The 20,037-nt window shown below is 39.4% G+C and overlaps 4 non-coding genes across 4 annotated transcripts; all 4 read left to right on the top strand.

The window, feature by feature from the left end:
- Nucleotides 1-1,405: 1,405 nt before the first annotated feature.
- On the top strand, nt 1,406-1,478 carry TRNAV-AAC (transfer RNA valine (anticodon AAC)). The gene has a single exon. It is a non-coding gene; the product is annotated as a tRNA-Val (tRNA).
- A 4,338-nt stretch (nt 1,479-5,816) lies between these two features.
- Nucleotides 5,817-5,889, top strand: TRNAV-AAC (transfer RNA valine (anticodon AAC)). The gene has a single exon. It is a non-coding gene; the product is annotated as a tRNA-Val (tRNA).
- A 7,111-nt stretch (nt 5,890-13,000) lies between these two features.
- On the top strand, nt 13,001-13,073 carry TRNAV-AAC (transfer RNA valine (anticodon AAC)). Its single transcript has one exon. It is a non-coding gene; the product is annotated as a tRNA-Val (tRNA).
- Nucleotides 13,074-17,425: 4,352 nt separating this feature from the next.
- Nucleotides 17,426-17,498, top strand: TRNAV-AAC (transfer RNA valine (anticodon AAC)). The gene has a single exon. It is a non-coding gene; the product is annotated as a tRNA-Val (tRNA).
- Nucleotides 17,499-20,037: the final 2,539 nt, after the last annotated feature.

Genomic DNA, 20,037 nt, shown 5'->3' with positions numbered 1-20,037 from the left:
ACAAGCATTAGATCTCCTTTTATATAGGACATGTGAGATGTAAAATTGATATAACATCTTGTAAATAGTTGTATCAACAGGAACTTTTAATGTCATTACAACACCATCTACCTATCCACCTTCATATATGATTTAACAATTATTTCCATACGCCTCCTGTATATCTTAGCAATAGCTCCTGTCGGGCACCTAACCTCTCTATGTTTTTCAGGAACAAGTCACAGGGATGATGTCAATGAGGTTTCAGGGAGACATAGAAAGGGGATGCGACCATTGCATCCCAGCTTCTTTATTGAATGGTGTGCGGAAGCCATTTATCTGCCAGGAACCACTCATCATTGTTCTTGGTCATGACACAGGCATCTGTGACTTGCCGTAACTCCCTGCCTAAAATTGAACAAGACATTACCGTTACATCCTGTAGCGGGAAGGGGTTAATTTTATTAGTTAACCATAGAGCAGCAGCAAAACATAACTATGAATTACAAAACATCTTCTTATAAATTAGTTAATAGTGAAGATAGAATTGAAGAACATTGTTCAACGTTATGTGCATACAGTGAAGCGGCCTCGTTAGCACAGTAGGTAGCGCGTCAGTCTCATAATCAACACTTCCTCACCACTGTCTTTCTATGTTGTCAAACCAGCAATATTGCTATGAGACGACTTAGAGGTTGCACTGACAGCCAAAGGCTCCAATGAGTGGGCAAGAACTGATTCATATGGCTATTTCCCTCCTAGTCACTCAATGGGAGTGCTGTGTTCAAAATGTGTAAGTGTCTGTGCACTTCCGCATATAGTGATGGGAGATAGCTAGTTGACTGTAGTGTCAACTATGGGTGTTCAGGTTGAGATCAGATCTTCCTTAACACCAATACACCAATAGTAAATTTGATCTTGTAACTATACTAGGTCTACAACGGAATAATAAAAGAGTAAAACTTAAATGAAACAAAAAACAAATGAAAAGATCAAAAAATTATGAAAACGAAATACGACAATATTCCCTGTCCTTCTCCCCAGCGTGAGGAAACCACTTTAATCACTGTGAGACACATACAAAAATTTCTGAATGACACACAGAATGAACGGCACCCCATAATTTAGGAAATTATACCAGAATTCAATCATACTACACCTATGTGGTATAATGAGACACAAGGTGGGAAAGGACTATCTCTGGATTCTGATTTTACTAAGTGACCAACCATCCAAGATGGACCCCTAATGAAGTACTAGGAAATGGGGACCCTGGATACTTCGATGTGTGTAGGATAACACCCTCAGACAGTCAGTGTAAATAATCAAATCCTTTTATCAATTTGAGTCCAGATACAGATCATTAAATGTCAGTAAGGATCCCTCTCTATTACAGTGGCAGAGGTCACCAAAACTCACAGCTGGTGTTTCTGTAGTGTAGTGGTTATCACATTCGCCTAACATGCAAAAGGTCCCTGGTTCAAAACCAGGCAGAAACAACCGTTAGATCTCCTTTTATATAGGACATGTGAGATGTAAAATTGATATAACATCTTGTAAATAGTTGTATCAACAGGAACTTTTAATGTCATTGCAACACCATCTACCTATCCACCTTCATATATGATTTAACAATCATTTCCATACGCCTCCTGTATATCTTAGCAATAGCTCCTGTCGGGCACCTAACCTCTCTATGTCTTTCAGGAACAAGTCACAGGGATGATGTCAATGAGGTTTCAGGGAGACATAGAAAGGGGATGCGACCATTGCATCCCAGCTTCTTTATTGAATGGTGTGCGGAAGCCATTTATCTGCCAGGAACCACTCATCATTGTTCTTGGTCATGACACAGGGATCTGTGACTTGCCGTAACTCCCTGCCTAAAATTGAACAAGACATTACCGTTACATCCTGTAGCGGGAAGGGGTTAATTTTATTAGTTAACCATAGAGCAGCAGCAAAACATAACTATGAATAACAAAACATCTTCTTATAAATAAGTTAAAAGTGAAGATAGAATTGAAAAACATTGTTCAACGTTATGTGCATACAGTGAAGCGGCCTCGTTAGCACAGTAGGTAGCGCGTCAGTCTCATAATCAACACTTCCTCACCACTGTCTTTCTATGTTGTCAAACCAGCCATATTGCTATGAGACGACTTAGAGGTTGCACTGACAGCCAAAGGCTCCAATGAGTGGGCAAGAACTGATTCATATGGCTATTTCCCTCCTAGTCACTCAATGGGAGTGCTGTGTTCTAAATGTGTAAGTGTCTGTGCACTTCCGCATATAGTGATGGGAGATAGCTAGTTGACTGTAGTGTCAACTATGGGTGTTCAGGTTGAGATCAGATCTTCCTTAACACCAATACATCAATAGTAAATTTGATCTTGTAACTATACTAGGTCTACAACGTAATAATAAAAGAGTAAAACTTAAATGAAACAAAAAACAAATGAAAAGATCAAAAAATTATGAAAACGAAATACGACAATATTTCCTGTCCTTCTCCCCAGCGTGAGGAAATCACTTTAATCACTGTGAGACACATACAAAAATGTCTAAATGTCCCATAGAATGAACGGCACCCCATAATTTAGAAATTTATACCAGAATTAAATCATACTACACCTATGTAGTATAATGAGACACAAGGTGGGAAAGGACTATCTCTGGATTCTGATTTTACTAAGTGACCAACCATCCAAGATGGACCCCTAATGAAGTACTAGTAAATGGGGACCCTGGATACCTCGATGTGTGTAGGATAACACCCTCAGACAGTCAGTGTAAATAATCAAATCCTTTTATCAATTTGAGTCCAGATACAGATCATTAAATGTCAGTAAGGATCCCTCTCTATTACAGTGGCAAAGGTCAATAAAGCTCATAGCTGGTGTTTCTGTAGTGTAGTGGTTCTCACATTCACCTAACACATGAAAGGTCCCCAGTTCAAAACCAGGCAGAAACAAGCATTAGATCTCATTTTATATAGGACATGTGAGATGTAAAATTGATATAACATCTTGTAAATAGTTGTATCAACAGGAACTTTTAATGTCATTGCAACACCATCTACCTATACACCTTCATATATGATTTAACAATCATTTCCATACGCCTCCTGTATATCTTAGCAATAGCTCCTGTCGGGCACCTAACCTCTCTATGTCTTTCAGGAACAAGTCACAGGGATGATGTCAATGAGGTTTCAGGGAGACATAGAAAGGGGATGCGACCATTGCATCCCAGCTTCTTTATTGAATGGTGTGCGGAAGCCATTTATCTGCCAGGAACCACTGGTCATGACACAGGGATCTGTGACTTGCCGTTACTCCCTGCCTAAAATTGAACAAGACATTACCGTTACATCCTGTAGCGGGAAGCGGTTAATTTTATTAGTTAACCATAGAGCAGCAGCAAAACATAACTATGAATTACAAAACAACTTCTTATAAATTAGTTAATAGTGAAGATAGAATTGAAAAACATTGTTCAACATTATGTGCACACAGTGAAGCGGCCTCGTTAGCACAGTAGGTAGCGCGTCAATCTCATAATCAACACTTCCTCACCACTGTCTTTCTATGTTGTCAAACCAGCCATATTGCTATGAGACGACTTAGAGGTTGCACTGACAGCCAAAGGCTCCAATGAGTGGGCAAGAACTCATTCATATGGCTATTTCCCTCCTAGTCACTCAATGGGAGTGCTGTGTTCAAAATGTGTAAGTGTCTGTGCACTTCCGCATATAGTGATGGGAAATAGCTAGTTGACTGTAGTGTCAACTATGGGTGTTCAGGTTGAGATCAGATCTTCCTTAACACCAATACATCAATAGTAAATTTGATCTTGTAACTATACTAGGTCTACAACGGAATAATAAAAGAGTAAAACTTAAATGAAACAAAAAACAAATGAAAAGATCAAAAAATTATGAAAACGAAATACGACAATATTTCCTGTCCTTCTCCCTAGCGTGAGGAAACCACTTTAATCACTGTGAGACACATACAAAAATGTGTAAATGTCACACAGAATGAACGGTACCCCATAATTTACAAAATTATACCAGAATTAAATCATACTACACCTATGTAGTATAATGAGACACAAGGTGGGAAAGGACTATCTCTGGATTCTGATTTTACTAAGTGACCAACCATCCAAGATGGACCCCTAATGAAGTACTAGGAAATGGGGACCCTGGATACCTCGATGTGTGTAGGATAACACCCTCAGACAGTCAGTGTAAATAATCAAATCCTTTTATCAATTTGAGTCCAGATACAGATCATTAAATGTCAGTAAGGATCCTTCTCTAATACAGTGCAAAGGTCAACAAAGCTCATAGCTGGTGTTTCTGTAGTGTAGTGGTTCTCACATTCACATAACACGCGAAAGGTCCCCAGTTCGAAACCAGGCAGAAACAAGCGTTAGATCTCCTTTTATATAGGACATGTGAGATGTAAAATTGATATAACATCTTGTAAATAGTTGTATCAACAGGAACTTTTAATGTCATTGCAACACCATCTACCTATCCACCTTCATATATGATTTAACAATCATTTACATACGCCTCCTGTATATCTTAGCAATAGCTCCTGTCGGGCACCTAACCTCTCTATGTCTTTCAGGAACAAGTCACAGGGATTATGTCAATGAGGTTTCAGGGAGACATAGAAAGGGGATGCGACCATTGCATCCCAGCTTCTTTATTGAATGGTGTGCGGAAGCCATTTATCTGCCAGGAACCACTCATCATTGTTCTTGGTCATAACACAGGGATCTGTGACTTGCCGTAACTCCCTGCCTAAAATTGAACAAGACATTACCGTTACATCCTGTAGCGGGAAGGGGTTAATTTTATTAGTTAACCATAGAGCAGCAGCAAAACATAACTATGAATTATAAAACATCTTCTTATAAATTAGTTAATAGTGAAGATAGAATTGAAGAACATTGTTCAACGTTATGTGCATACAGTGAAGCGGCCTCGTTAGCACAGTAGGTAGCGCGTCACTCTCATAATCAACACTTCCTCACCACTGTCTTTCTATGTTGTCAAACCAGCCATATTGCTATGAGACGACTTAGAGGTTGCACTGACAGCCAAAGGCTCCAATGAGTGGGCAAGAACTGATTCATATGGCTATTTCCCTCCTAGTCACTCAATGGGAGTGCTGTGTTCAAAATGTGTAAGTGTCTGTGCACTTCCGCATATAGTGATGGGAGATAGCTAGTTGACTGTAGTGTCAACTATGGGTGTTCAGGTTGAGATCAGATCTTCCTTAACACCAATACATCAATAGTAAATTTGATCTTGTAACTATACTAGGTCTACAACGGAATAATAAAAGAGTAAAACTTAAATGAAACAAAAAACAAATGAAAAGATCAAAAAATTATTAAAACGAAATACGACAATATTCCCTGTCCTTCTCCCCAGCGTGAGGAAACCACTTTAATCACTGTGAGACACATACAAAAATGTCTGAATGTCACACAGAATGAACGGCACCCCATAATTTAGGAAATTATACCAGAATTCAATCATACTACACCTATGTGGTATAATGAGACACAAGGTGGGAAAGGACTATCTCTGGATTCTGATTTTACTAAGTGACCAACCATCCAAGATGGACCCCTAATAAAGTACTAGGAAATGGGGACCCTGGATACCTCAATGTGTGTAGGATAACACCCTCAGACAGCCAGTGTAAATAATCAAATCCTTTTATCAATTTGAGTCCAGATACAGATCATTAAATGTCAGTAAGGATCCCTCTCTATTACAGTGGCAGAGGTCATCAAAGTTCACAGCTGGTGTTTCTGTAGTGTAGTGATTATCACATTCGCCTAACACGCGAAAGGTCCCCGGTTCAAAACCGGGCAGAAGCACGTGTTAGATTTCCTTTTATATAGGACATGTGAACTGTAAAATTGATATAACAAGTCACAGGGATGATGTCAATGAGGTTTCAGGGAGACATAGAAAGGGGATGCGACCATTGCATCCCAGCTTCTTTATTGAATGGTGTGCGGAAGCCATTTATCTGCCAGGAACCACTGGTCATGACACAGGGATCTGTGACTTGCCGTAACTCCCTGCCTAAAATTGAACAAGACATTACCGTTACATCCTGTAGTAGGAAGGGGTTAATTTTATTAGTTAACCATAGAGCAGCAGCAAAACATAACTATGAATTACAAAGCATCTTCTTATAAATTAGTTAATAGTGAAGATAGAATTGAAGAACATTGTTCAACGTTATGTGCATACAGTGAAGCGGCCTCAATAGCACAGTAGGTAGTGCGTCAGTCTCATAATCAACACTTCCTCACCACTGTCTTTCTATGTTGTCAAACCAGCCATATTGCTATGAGACAACTTAGAGGTTGCGCTGACAGCCAAAGGCTCCAATGAGTGGGCAAGAACTGATTCATATGGCTATTTCCCTCCTAATCACTCAATGGGAGTGCTGTGTTCAAAATGTGTAAGTGTCTGTGCACTTCCGCATAAAGTGATGGGAGATAGCTAGTTGACTGTAGTGTCAACTATGGGTGTTCAGGTTGAGATCAGATCTTCCTTAACACCAATACATCAATAGTAAATTTGATCTTGTAACTATACTAGGTCTACAATGGAATAATAAAAGAGTAAAACTTAAATGAAAAGATCAAAAAATTATGAAAACGAAATACAACAATATTCCCTGTCCTTCTCCTAAGCGTGAGGAAACCACTTTAATCACTGTGAGACACATACAAAAATGGCTGAATGTCACACAGAATGAACAGCACCCCATAATTTAGGAAATTATACCAGAATTCAATCATACTACACCTATGTGGTATAATGAAACACAAGGTGGGAAAGGACTATCTCTGGATTCTGATTTTACTAAGTGACCAACCATCCAAGATGGACCCCTAATGAAGTACTAGGAAATGGGGACCCTGGATACCTCGATGTGTGTAGGATAACAGCCTCAGACAGTCAGTGTAAATAATCAAATCCTTTTATCAATTTGAGTCCAGATACAGATCATTAAATGTCAGTAAGGATCCCTCTCTATTACAGTGGCAGAGGTCAACAAAGCTCACAGCTGGTGTTTCTGTAGTGTAGTGGTTATCACATTCGCCTAACACGCAAAAGGTCCCCAGTTCGAAACCAGGCAGTAACAAGCATTAGATCTCATCTTATATAGGACATGTGAGATGTAAAATTGATATAACATCTTGTAAATAGTTGTATCAACAGGAACTTTTAATGTCATTGCAACACCATCTACCTATCCACCTTCATATATGATTTAACAATCATTTCCATACGCCTCCTGTATATCTTAGCAATAGCTCCTGTCGGGCACCTAACCTCTCTATGTCTTTCAGGAACAAGTCAAAGGGATGATGTCAATGAGGTTTCAGGGAGACATAGAAAGGGGATGCGACCATTGCATCCCAGCTTCTTTATTGAATGGTGTGCGGAAGCCATTTATCTGCCAGGAACCACTCATCATTGTTCTTGGTCATGACACAGGGATCTGTGACTTGCCGTAACTCCCTGCCTAAAATTCAACAAGACATTACCGTTACATCCTGTAGTGGGAAGGGGTTAAATTTATTAGTTAACCATAGAGCAGCAGCAAAACATAACTATGAATTACAAAACATCTTCTTATAAATTAGTTAATAGTGAAGATAGAATTGAAGAACATTGTTCAACATTATGTGCATACAGTGAAGCGGCCTCGTTAGCACAGTAGGTAGCACGTCAGTCTCATAATCAACACTTCCTCACCACTGTCTTTCTATGTTGTCAAGCCAGCCATATTGCTATGAGACCACTTAGAGGTTGCACTGACAGCCAAAGGCTCCAATGAGTGGGCAAGAACTGATTCATATGGCTATTTCCCTCCTAGTCACTCAATGGGAGTGCTATGTTAAAAATGTGTAAGTGTCTGTGCACTTCCGCATATAGTGATGGGAGATAGCTAGTTGACTGTAGTGTCAACTATGGGTGTTCAGGTTGAGATCAGATCTTCCTTAACACCAATACATCAATAGTAAATTTGATCTTGTAACTATACTAGGTCTACAACAGAATAATAAAAGAGTAAAACTTAAATGAAACAAAAAACAAATGAAAAGATCAAAAAATTATGAAAAAGAAATACGACAATATTCCCTGTCCTTCTTCCCAGCGTGAGGAAACCACTTTAATCACTGTGAGACACATACAAAAATGTCTGAATGTCACACAGAATGAACGGCACCCCATAATTTAGGAAATTTTACCAGAATTCAATCATACTACACCTATGTGGTATAATGAGACACAAGGTGGGAAAGGACTATCTCTGGATTCTGATTTTACTAAGTGACCAACCATCCAAGATGGACCCCTAATGAAGTACTAGGAAATGGGGACCCTGGATACCTCGATGTGTGTAGGATAACACCCTCAGACAGTCAGTGTAAATAATCAAATCCTTTTATCAATTTGAGTCCAGACACAGATCATTAAATGTCAGAAAGGATTCCTCTCTATTACAGTGGCAGAGGTCAACAAAGCTCACAGCTGGTGTTTCTGTAGTGTAGTGGTTATCACATTCCCCTAACACGCGAAAGGTCCCCAGTACGAAACCGGGCAGAAACAAGTATTAGATCTCCGTTTATATAGGACATGTGAGATGTAAAATTGATATAACATCTTGTAAATAGTTGTATCAACAGGAACTTTTAATGTCATTGCAACACCATCTACCTATCCACCTTCATATATGATTTAACAATCATTTTCATACGCCTCCTGTATATCTTAGCAATAGCTCCTGTCGGGCACCTAACCTCTCTATGTCTTTCAGGAACAAGTCAAAGGGATGATGTCAATGAGGTTTCAGGGAGACATAGAAAGGGGATGCGACCATTGCATCCCAGCTTCTTTATTGAATGGTGTGCGGAAGCCATTTATCTGCTAGGAACCACTCATCATTGTTCTTGGTCATGACACAGGGATCTGTGACTTGCCGTAACTCCCTGCCTAAAATTGAACAAGATATTACCGTTACATCCTGTAGCGGGAAGGGGTTAATTTTATTAGTTAACCATAGAGCAGCAGCAAAACATAACTATGAATAACAAAACATCTTCTTATAAATTAGTTAATAGTGAAGATAGAATTGAAGAACATTGTTCAACGTTATGTGCATACAGTGAAGCGGCCTCGTTAGCACAGTAGGTAGCACGTCAGTCTCATAATCAACACTTCCTCACCACTGTCTTTCTATGTTGTCTAACCAGCCATATTGCTATGAGACCACTTAGAGGTTGCACTGACAGCCAAAGGCTCCAATGAGTGGGCAAGAACTGATTCATATGGCTATTTCCCTCCTAGTCACTCAATGGGAGTGCTGTGTTCAAAATGTGTAAGTGTCTGTGCACTTCCGCATATAGTGATGGGAGATAGCTAGTTGACTGTAGTGTCAACTATGGGTGTTCAATTGAGATCAGATCTTCCTTAACACCAATACATCAACAGTAAATTTGATCTTGTAACTATACTAGGTCTACAATGGAATAATAAAAGAGTAAAACTTAAATGAAACAAAAAACAAATGAAAAGATCAAAAAATTATGAAAACGAAATACGACAATATTCCCTGTCCTTCTCCCCAGCGTGAGGAAACCACTTTAATCACTGTGAGACACATACAAAAATGTTTGAATGTCACACAAAATGAACAGCACCCCATAATTTAGGAAATTATACCAGAATTCAATCATACTACACCTATGTGGTATAATGAGACACAAGGTGGGAATGGACCATCTCTGGATTCTGATTTTACTAAGTGACCAACCATCCAAGATGGACCCCTAATGAAGTACTAAGAAATAGGGACCCTGGATACCTCGATGTGTGTAGGATAACACCCTCAGACAGTCAGTGTAAATAATCAAATCCTTTTATCAATTTGAGTCCAGATACAGATCATTAAATGTCAGTAAGGATCCCTCTCTATTACAGTGGCAGAGGTCAACAAAGCTCACAGCTGGTGTTTCTGTAGTGTAGTGCTTATCACATTCGCCTAACACACAAAAGGTCCCCAGTTCGAAACCAGGCAGTAACAAGCGTTAGATCTCATTTTATATAGGACATGTGAGATGTAAAATTGATATAACATCTTGTAAATAGTTGTATCAACAGGAACTTTTAATGTCATTGCAACACCATCTACCTATCCACCTTCATATATGATTTAACAATCATTTCCATACGCCTCCTGTATATCTTAGCAATAGCTCCTGTCGGGCACCTAACCTCTCTATGTCTTTCAGGAACAAGTCAAAGGGATGATGTCAATGAGGTTTCAGGGAGACATAGAAAGGGGATGCGACCATTGCATCCCAGCTTCTTTATTGAATGGTGTGCGGAAGCCATTTATCTGCCAGGAACCACTCATCATTGTTCTTGGTCATGACACAGGGATCTGTGACTTGCCGTAACTCCCTGCCTAAAATTCAACATGACATTACCGTTACATCCTGTAGTGGGAAGGGGTTAAATTTATTAGTTAACCATAGAGCAGCAGCAAAACATAACTATGAATTACAAAACATCTTCTTATAAATTAGTTAATAGTGAAGATAGAATTGAAGAACATTGTTCAACGTTATGTGCATACAGTGAAGCGGCCTCGTTAGCACAGTAGGTAGCACGTCAGTCTCATAATCAACACTTCCTCACCACTGTCTTTCTATGTTGTCAAGCCAGCCATATTGCTATGAGACCACTTAGAGGTTGCACTGACAGCCAAAGGCTCCAATGAGTGGGCAAGAACTGATTCATATGGCTATTTCCCTCCTAGTCACTCAATGGGAGTGCTATGTTAAAAATGTGTAAGTGTCTGTGCACTTCCGCATATAGTGATGGGAGATAGCTAGTTGACTGTAGTGTCAACTATGGGTGTTCAGGTTGAGATCAGATCTTCCTTAACACCAATACATCAATAGTAAATTTGATCTTGTAACTATACTAGGTCTACAACAGAATAATAAAAGAGTAAAACTTAAATGAAACAAAAAACAAATGAAAAGATCAAAAAATTATGAAAAAGAAATACGACAATATTCCCTGTCCTTCTTCCCAGCGTGAGGAAACCACTTTAATCACTGTGAGACACATACAAAAATGTCTGAATGTCACACAGAATGAACGGCACCCCATAATTTAGGAAATTTTACCAGAATTCAATCATACTACACCTATGTGGTATAATGAGACACAAGGTGGGAAAGGACTATCTCTGGATTCTGATTTTACTAAGTGACCAACCATCCAAGATGGACCCCTAATGAAGTACTAGGAAATGGGGACCCTGGATACCTCGATGTGTGTAGGATAACACCCTCAGACAGTCAGTGTAAATAATCAAATCCTTTTATCAATTTGAGTCCAGACACAGATCATTAAATGTCAGAAAGGATTCCTCTCTATTACAGTGGCAGAGGTCAACAAAGCTCACAGCTGGTGTTTCTGTAGTGTAGTGGTTATCACATTCCCCTAACACACAAAAGGTCCCCAGTACGAAACCGGGCAGAAACAAGCATTAGATCTCCGTTTATATAGGACATGTGAGATGTAAAATTGATATAACATCTTGTAAATAGTTGTATCAACAGGAACTTTTAATGTCATTGCAACACCATCTACCTATCCACCTTCATATATGATTTAACAATCATTTTCATACGCCTCCTGTATATCTTAGCAATAGCTCCTGTCGGGCACCTAACCTCTCTATGTCTTTCAGGAACAAGTCAAAGGGATGATGTCAATGAGGTTTCAGGGAGACATAGAAAGGGGATGCGACCATTGCATCCCAGCTTCTTTATTGAATGGTGTGCGGAAGCCATTTATCTGCTAGGAACCACTCATCATTGTTCTTGGTCATGACACAGGGATCTGTGACTTGCCGTAACTCCCTGCCTAAAATTGAACAAGATATTACCGTTACATCCTGTAGCGGGAAGGGGTTAATTTTATTAGTTAACCATAGAGCAGCAGCAAAACATAACTATGAATAACAAAACATCTTCTTATAAATGAGTTAATAGTGAAGATAGAATTGAAGAACATTGTTCAACGTTATGTGCATACAGTGAAGCGGCCTCGTTAGCACAGTAGGTAGCACGTCAGTCTCATAATCAACACTTCCTCACCACTGTCTTTCTATGTTGTCTAACCAGCCATATTGCTATGAGACCACTTAGAGGTTGCACTGACAGCCAAAGGCTCCAATGAGTGGGCAAGAACTGATTCATATGGCTATTTCCCTCCTAGTCACTCAATGGGAGTGCTGTGTTCAAAATGTGTAAGTGTCTGTGCACTTCCGCATATAGTGATGGGAGATAGCTAGATGACTGTAGTGTCAACTATGGGTGTTCAATTGAGATCAGATCTTCCTTAACACCAATACATCAACAGTAAATTTGATCTTGTAACTATACTAGGTCTACAATGGAATAATAAAAGAGTAAAACTTAAATGAAACAAAAAACAAATGAAAAGATCAAAAAATTATGAAAACGAAATACGACAATATTCCCTGTCCTTCTCCCCAGCGTGAGGAAACCACTTTAATCACTGTGAGACACATACAAAAATGTCTGAATGTCACACAGAATGAACAGCACCCCATAATTTAGGAAATTATACCAGAATTCAATCATACTACACCTATGTGGTATAATGAGACACAAGGTGGGAATGGACCATCTCTGGATTCTGATTTTACTAAGTGACCAACCATCCAAGATGGACCCCTAATGAAGTACTAAGAAATAGGGACCCTGGATACCTCGATGTGTGTAGGATAACACCCTCAGACAGTCAGTGTAAATAATCAAATCCTTTTATCAATTTGAGTCCAGATACAGATCATTAAATGTCAGTAAGGATCCCTCTCTATTACAGTGGCAGAGATCAACAAAGCTCACAGCTGGTGTTTCTGTAGTGTAGTGGTTATCACATTCGCCTAACACGCGAAAGGTCCCCGGTTCGAAACTGGGCAGAAACAAGCGTTTGATCTCCTTTTATATAGGACATGTGAGATGTAAAATTGATATAACATCTTGTAAATAGTTGTATCAACAGGAACTTTTAATGTCATTGCTACACCATCGACCTATCCACCTTCATATATGATTTAACAATCATTTCCATACGCCTCCTGTATATCTTAGCAATAGCTCCTGTCGGGCACCTAACCTCTCTATGTATTTCAGGAACAAGTCACAGGGATGATGTCAATGAGGTTTCAGGGAGACATAGAAAGGGGATGCGACCATTGCATCCCAGCTTCTTTATTGAATGGTGTGCGGAAGTCATAAATCTGCCAGGAACCACTCATCATTGTTCTTGGTCATGACACAGGGATCTGTGATTTGCCGTAATTCCCTTCCTAAAATTGAACAAGACATTACCGTTACATCCTGTAGCGGGAAGGGGTTAATTTTATTAGTTAACCATAGAGCAGCAGCAAAACATAACTATGAATTACAAAACATCTTCTTATAAATTAGTTAATAGTGAAGATAGAATTGAAGAACATTGTTCAACGTTATGTGCATACAGTGAAGCGGCCTCGTTAGCACAGTAGGTAGCGCGTCAGTCTCATAATCAATACTTCCTCACCACTGTCTTTCTATGTTGTCAAACCAGCCATATTGCTATGAGACGACTTAGAGGTTGCACTGACAGCCAAAGGCTCCAATGAGTGGGCAAGAACTGATTCATATGGCTATTTCCCTCCTAGTCACTCAATGGGAGTGCTGTGTTCAAAATGTGTAAGTGTCTGTGCACTTCTGCATATAGTGATGGGAGATAGCTAGTTGACTGTATTGTCAACTATGGGTGTTCAGGTTTAGATCAGATCTTCCTTAACACCAATACATCAATAGTAAATTTGATCTTGTAACTATACTAGGTCTACAACGGAATAATAAAAGAGTAAAACTTAAATGAAACAAAAAACAAATGAAAAGATCAAAAAATTATGAAAACGAAATACGACAATATTCCCTGTCCTTCTCCCCAGCATGAGGAAACCACTTTAATCACTGTGAGACACATAAAAAAATGTCTGAATGTCACACAGAATGAACAGCACCCCATAATTTAGGAAATTATACCAGAATTCAATCATACTACACCTATGTGGTATAATTAGACACAAGGTGGGAAAGGACTATTTCTGGATTCTGATTTTACTAAGTGACCAACCATCCAAGATGGACCCCTAATGAAGTACTAGGAAATGGGGACCCTGGATACCTCAATGTGTGTAGGATAACACCCTCAGACAGTCAGTGTAAATAATCTACTCCTTTTATCAATTTGAGTCCAGATACAGATCAATAATGTCAGTAAGGATCCCTCTCTATTACAGTGGCAGAGGTCAACAAAACTTGCAGCTGGTGTTTCTGTAGTGTAGTGGTTATCACATTCGCCTAACACGCGAAAGGTCCCCAGTTCGGAACCGGGCAGAAACAAGCATTAGATCTCCTTTTATATAGGACATGTGAGATGTAATATTGATATAACATCTTGTAAATAGTTGTATCAACAGGAACTTTTAATGTCATTGCAACACCATCTACCTATCCACCTTCATATATGATTTAACAATCATTTCCATACGCCTCCTGTATATCTTAGCAATAGCTCCTGTCGGGCACCTAACCTCTCTATGTCTTTCAGGAACAAGTCACAGGGATGATGTCAATGAGGTTTCAGGGAGACATAGAAAGGGGATGCGACCATTGCATCCCAGCTTCTTTATTGAATGGTGTGCGGAAGCCATTTATCTGCCAGGAACAACTCATCATTGTTCTTGGTCATGACACAGGGATCTGTGACTTGCTGTAACTCCCTGCCTAAAATTGAACAAGACATTACCGTTACATCCTGTAGCGGGAAGGGGTTAATTTTATTAGTTAACCATAGAGCAGCAGCAAAACATAACTATGAATTACAAAACATCTTCTTATAAATTAGTTAATAGTGAAGATAGAATTGAAGAACATTGTTCTACGTTATGTGCATACAGTGAAGCGGCCTCGTTAGCACAGTAGGTAGCGCGTCAGTCTCATAATCAACACTTCCTCACCACTGTCTTTCTATGTTGTCAAACCAGCCATATTGCTGTGAGACGACTTAGAGGTTGCACTGACAGCCAAAGGCTCCAATGAGTGGATAAGAACTGATTCATATGGCTATTTCCCTCCTAGTCACTCAATGGGAGTGCTGTGTTCAAAATGTGTAAGTGTCTGTGCACTTCCGCATATAGTGATGGGAGATAGCTAGTTGACTGTAGTGTCAACTATGGGTGTTCAGGTTGAGATCAGATCTTCCTTAACACCAATACATCAATAGTAAATTTGATCTTGTAACTATACTAGGTCTACAACAGAATAATAAAAGAGTAAAACTTAAATGAAACAAAAAACAAATGAAAAGATCAAAAAATTATGAAAACGAAATACGACAATATTCCCTGTCCTTCTTCCCAGCGTGAGGAAACCACTTTAATCACTGTGAGACACATAGAAAAATGTCTGAATGTCACACAGAATGAACGGCACCCCATAATTTAGGAAATTTTACCAGAATTCAATCATACTACACCTATGTGGTATAATGAGCCACAAGGTGGGAAAGGACTATCTCTGGATTCTGATTTTACTAAGTGACCAACCATCCAAGATGGACCCCTAATGAAGTACTAGGAAATGGGGACCCTGGATACCTCGATGTGTGTAGGATAACACCCTCAGACAGTCAGTGTAAATAATCAAATCCTTTTATCAATTTGAGTTCCAGATACAGATCATTAAATGTCAGTAAGGATTCCTCTCTATTACAGTGGCAGAGGTCAACAAAGCTCACAGCTGGTGTTTCTGTAGTGTAGTGGTTATCACATTCGCCTAACACACGAAAGGTCCCCAGTACGAAACCGGGCAGAAACAAGCATTAGATCTAATTTTATATAGGACATGTGAGATGTAAAATTGATATAACATCTTGTAAATAGTTGTATCAACAGGAACTTTTAATGTCATTGCAACACCATCTACCTATCCACCTTCATATATGATTTAACAATCATTTCCATACGCCTCCTGTATATCTTAGCAATAGCTCCTGTCGGGCACCTAACCTCTCTATGTCTTTCAGGAACAAGTCACAGGGATGATGTCAATGAGGTTTCAGGGAGACATAGAAAGGGGATGTGACCATTGCATCCCAGCTTCTTTATTGAATGGTGTGTGGAAGCCATTTATCTGCCAGGAACCACTCATCATTGTTCTTGGTCATGACACAGGGATCTGTGACTTGCCGTAACTCCCTGCCTAAAATTGAACAAGACATTACCGTTACATCCTGTAGCGGGAAGGGGTTAATTTTATTAGTTAACCATAGAGCAGCAGCAAAACATAACTATGAATTACAAAACATCTTCTTATAAATTAGTTAATAGTGAAGATAGAATTGAAGAACATTGTTCAACGTTATGTGCATACAGTGAAGCGGCCTCGTTAGCACAGTAGGTAGCGCGTCAGTCTCATAATCAACACTTCCTCACCACTGTCTTTCTATGTTGTCAAACCAGCCATATTGCTATGAGACGACTTAGAGGTTGCACTGACAGCCAAAGGCTCCAATGAGTGGGCAAGAACTAATTCATATGGCTATTTCCCTCCTAGTCACTCAATGGGAGTGCTGTGTTCAAAATGTGTAATTGTCTGTGCACTTCCGCATATAGTGATGGGAGATAGCTAGTTGACTGTAGTGTCAACTATGGGTGTTCAGGTTGAGATCAGATCTTCCTTAACACCAATACATCAATAGTAAATTTGATCTTGTAACTATACTAGGTCTACAACGGAATAATAAAAGAGTAAAACTCAAATGAAACAAAAAACAAATGAAAAGATCAAAAAATTATGAAAATGAAATACGACAATATTCCCTGTCCTTCTCCCCAGCGTGAGGAAACCACTTTAATCACTGTGAGACACATAAAAAAATGTCTGAATGTCACACAGAATGAACAGCACCCCATAATTTAGGAAATTATACCAGAATTCCATCATACTACACCTATGTGGTATAATTAGACACAAGGTGGGAAAGGACTTTCTCTGCATTCTGATTTTACTAAGTGACCAACCATCCAAGATGGACCCCTAATGAAGTACTAGGAAATGGGGACCCTGGATACCTCGATGTGTGTAGGATAACACCCTCAGACAGTCCGTGTAAATAATCAACTCCTTTTATCAATTTGAGTCCAGATACAGATCATTAAATGTCAGTAAGGATCCCTCTCTATTACAGTGGCAGAGGTCAACAAAGCTCACAGCTGGTGTTTCTGTAGTGTAGTGGTTATCACATTCGCCTAACACGCGAAAGGTCCCTGGTTCGAAACTGGGCAGAAACAAGCATTAGATCTCCTTTTATATAGGACATGTGAGATCTAAAATTGATATAACATCTTGTAAATAGTTGTATCAACAGGAACTTTTAATGTCATTGCAACACCATCTACCTATCCACCTTCATATATGATTTAACAATCATTTCCATACGCCTCCTGTATATCTTAGCAATAGCTCCTGTCGGGCACCTAACCTCTCTATGTCTTTCAGTAACAAGTCACAGGGATGATGTCAATGAGGTTTCAGGGAGACATAGAAAGGGGATGGGACCATTGCATCCCAGCTTCTTTATTGAATGGTGTGTGGAAGCCATTTATCTGCCAGGAACCACTCATCATTGTTCTTGGTCATGACACAGGGATCTGTGACTTGCCGTAACTCCCTGCCTAAAATCGAACAAGACATTACCGTTACATCCTGTAGCGGGAAGGGGTTAATTTTATTAGTTAACCATAGAGCAGCAGCAAAACATAACTATGAATTACAAAACATCTTCTTATAAATTAGTTAATAGTGAAGATAGAATTGAAGAACATTGTTCAACGTTATGTGCATACAGTGAAGCGGCCTCGTTAGCACAGTAGGTAGCGCGTCAGTCTCATAATCAACACTTCCTCACCACTGTCTTTCTATGTTGTCAAACCAGCCATATTGCTATGAGACGACTTAGAGGTTGCACTGACAGCCAAAGGCTCCAATGAGTGGGCAAGAACTGATTCATATGGCTATTTCCCTCCTAGTCACTCAATGGGAGTGCTGTGTTCAAAATGTGTAAGTGTCTGTGCACTTCCACATATAGTGATGGGAGATAGCTAGTTGACTGTAGTGTCAACTATGGGTGTTCAGGTTGAGATCAGATCTTCCTTAACACCAATACATCAATAGTAAATTTGATCTTGTAACTATACTAGGTCTACAACAGAATAATAAAAGAGTAAAACTTAAATGAAACAAAAAACAAATGAAAAGATCAAAAAATTATGAAAACGAAATACGACAATATTCCCTGTCCTTCTCCTAAGCGTGAGGAAACCACTTTAATCACTGTGAGACACATACAAAAATGTCTGAATCTCACACAGAATGAACAGCACCCCATAATTTAGGAAATTATACCAGAATTCAATCATACTACACCTATGTGGTATAATGAGACACAAGGTGGGAAAGGACTATCTCTGGATTCTGATTTTACTAAGTGACCAACCATCCAAGATGGACCCCTAATGAAGTACTAGGAAATGGGGACCCTGGATACCTCGATGTGTGTAGGATAACACCCTCAGACAGTCAGTGTAAATAATCAAATCCTTTTATCAATTTGAGTCCAGATACAGATCATTAAATGTCAGTAGGGATCCCTCTCTATTACAGTGGCAGAGGTCAACAAAGCTCACAGCTGGTGTTTCTGTAGTGTAGTGGTTATCACATTCACCTAACACATTAAAGGTCCCCGGTTCGAAACGGGCAGAAACAAGCGTTAGATCTCCTTTTATACAGGACATGTGAGATGTAAAATTGATAGAACATCTTGTAAATAGTTGTATCAACAGGAACTTTTAATGTCATTGCAACACCATCTACCTATCCACCTTCATATATGATTTAACAATCATTTCCATACGCCTCCTGTATATCTTAGCAATAGCTCCTGTCGGGCACCTAACCTCTCTATGTCTTTCAGGAACAAGTCACAGGGATGATGTCAATGAGGTTTCAGGGAGACATAGAAAGGGGATGGGACCATTGCATCCCAGCTTCTTTATTGAATGGTGTGTGGAAGCCATTTATCTGCCAGGAACCACTCATCATTGTTCTTGGTCATGACACAGGGATCTGTGACTTGCCGTAACTCCCTGCCTAAAATCGAACAAGACATTACCGTTACATCCTGTAGCGGGAAGGGGTTAATTTTATTAGTTAACCATAGAGCAGCAGCAAAACATAACTATGAATTACAAAACATCTACTTATAAATTAGTTAATAGTGAAGATAGAATTGAAGAACATTGTTCAACGTTATGTGCATACAGTGAAGTGGCCTCGTTAGCACAGTAGGTAGCACGTCAGTCTCATAATCAACACTTCCTCACCACTGTCTTTCTATGTTGTCAAACCAGCCATATTGCTATGAGACCACTAAGAGGTTGCACTGACAGCCAAAGGCTCCAATGAGTGGGCAAGAACTGATTCCTATGGCTATTTCCCTCCTAGTCACTCAATGGGAGTGCTGTGTTCAAAATGTGTAAGTGTCTGTGCACTTCAGCATATAGTGATGGGAGATAGCTAGTTGACTGTAGTGTCAACTATGGGTGTTCAGGTTGAGATCAGATCTTCCTTAACACCAATACATCAATAGTAAATTTGATCTTGTAACTATACTAGGTCTACAACGGAATAATAAAAGAGTAAGACTCAAATGAAACAAAAAACAAATGAAAAGATCAAAAAATTATGAAAACGAAATACGACAATATTCCCTGTCCTTCTCCCCAGCGTGAGGAAACCACTTTAATCACTGTGAGACACATAAAAAAATGT

The sequence above is a fragment of the Mixophyes fleayi genome, assembly GCF_038048845.1.
Source record: "Mixophyes fleayi isolate aMixFle1 chromosome 4 unlocalized genomic scaffold, aMixFle1.hap1 SUPER_4_unloc_3, whole genome shotgun sequence".
Lineage (NCBI taxonomy): Eukaryota > Metazoa > Chordata > Amphibia > Anura > Limnodynastidae > Mixophyes > Mixophyes fleayi.
The sequence above is the reverse complement of the archived record's forward strand: the minus strand, read 5'-3'. Positions and strand labels throughout refer to the sequence as shown.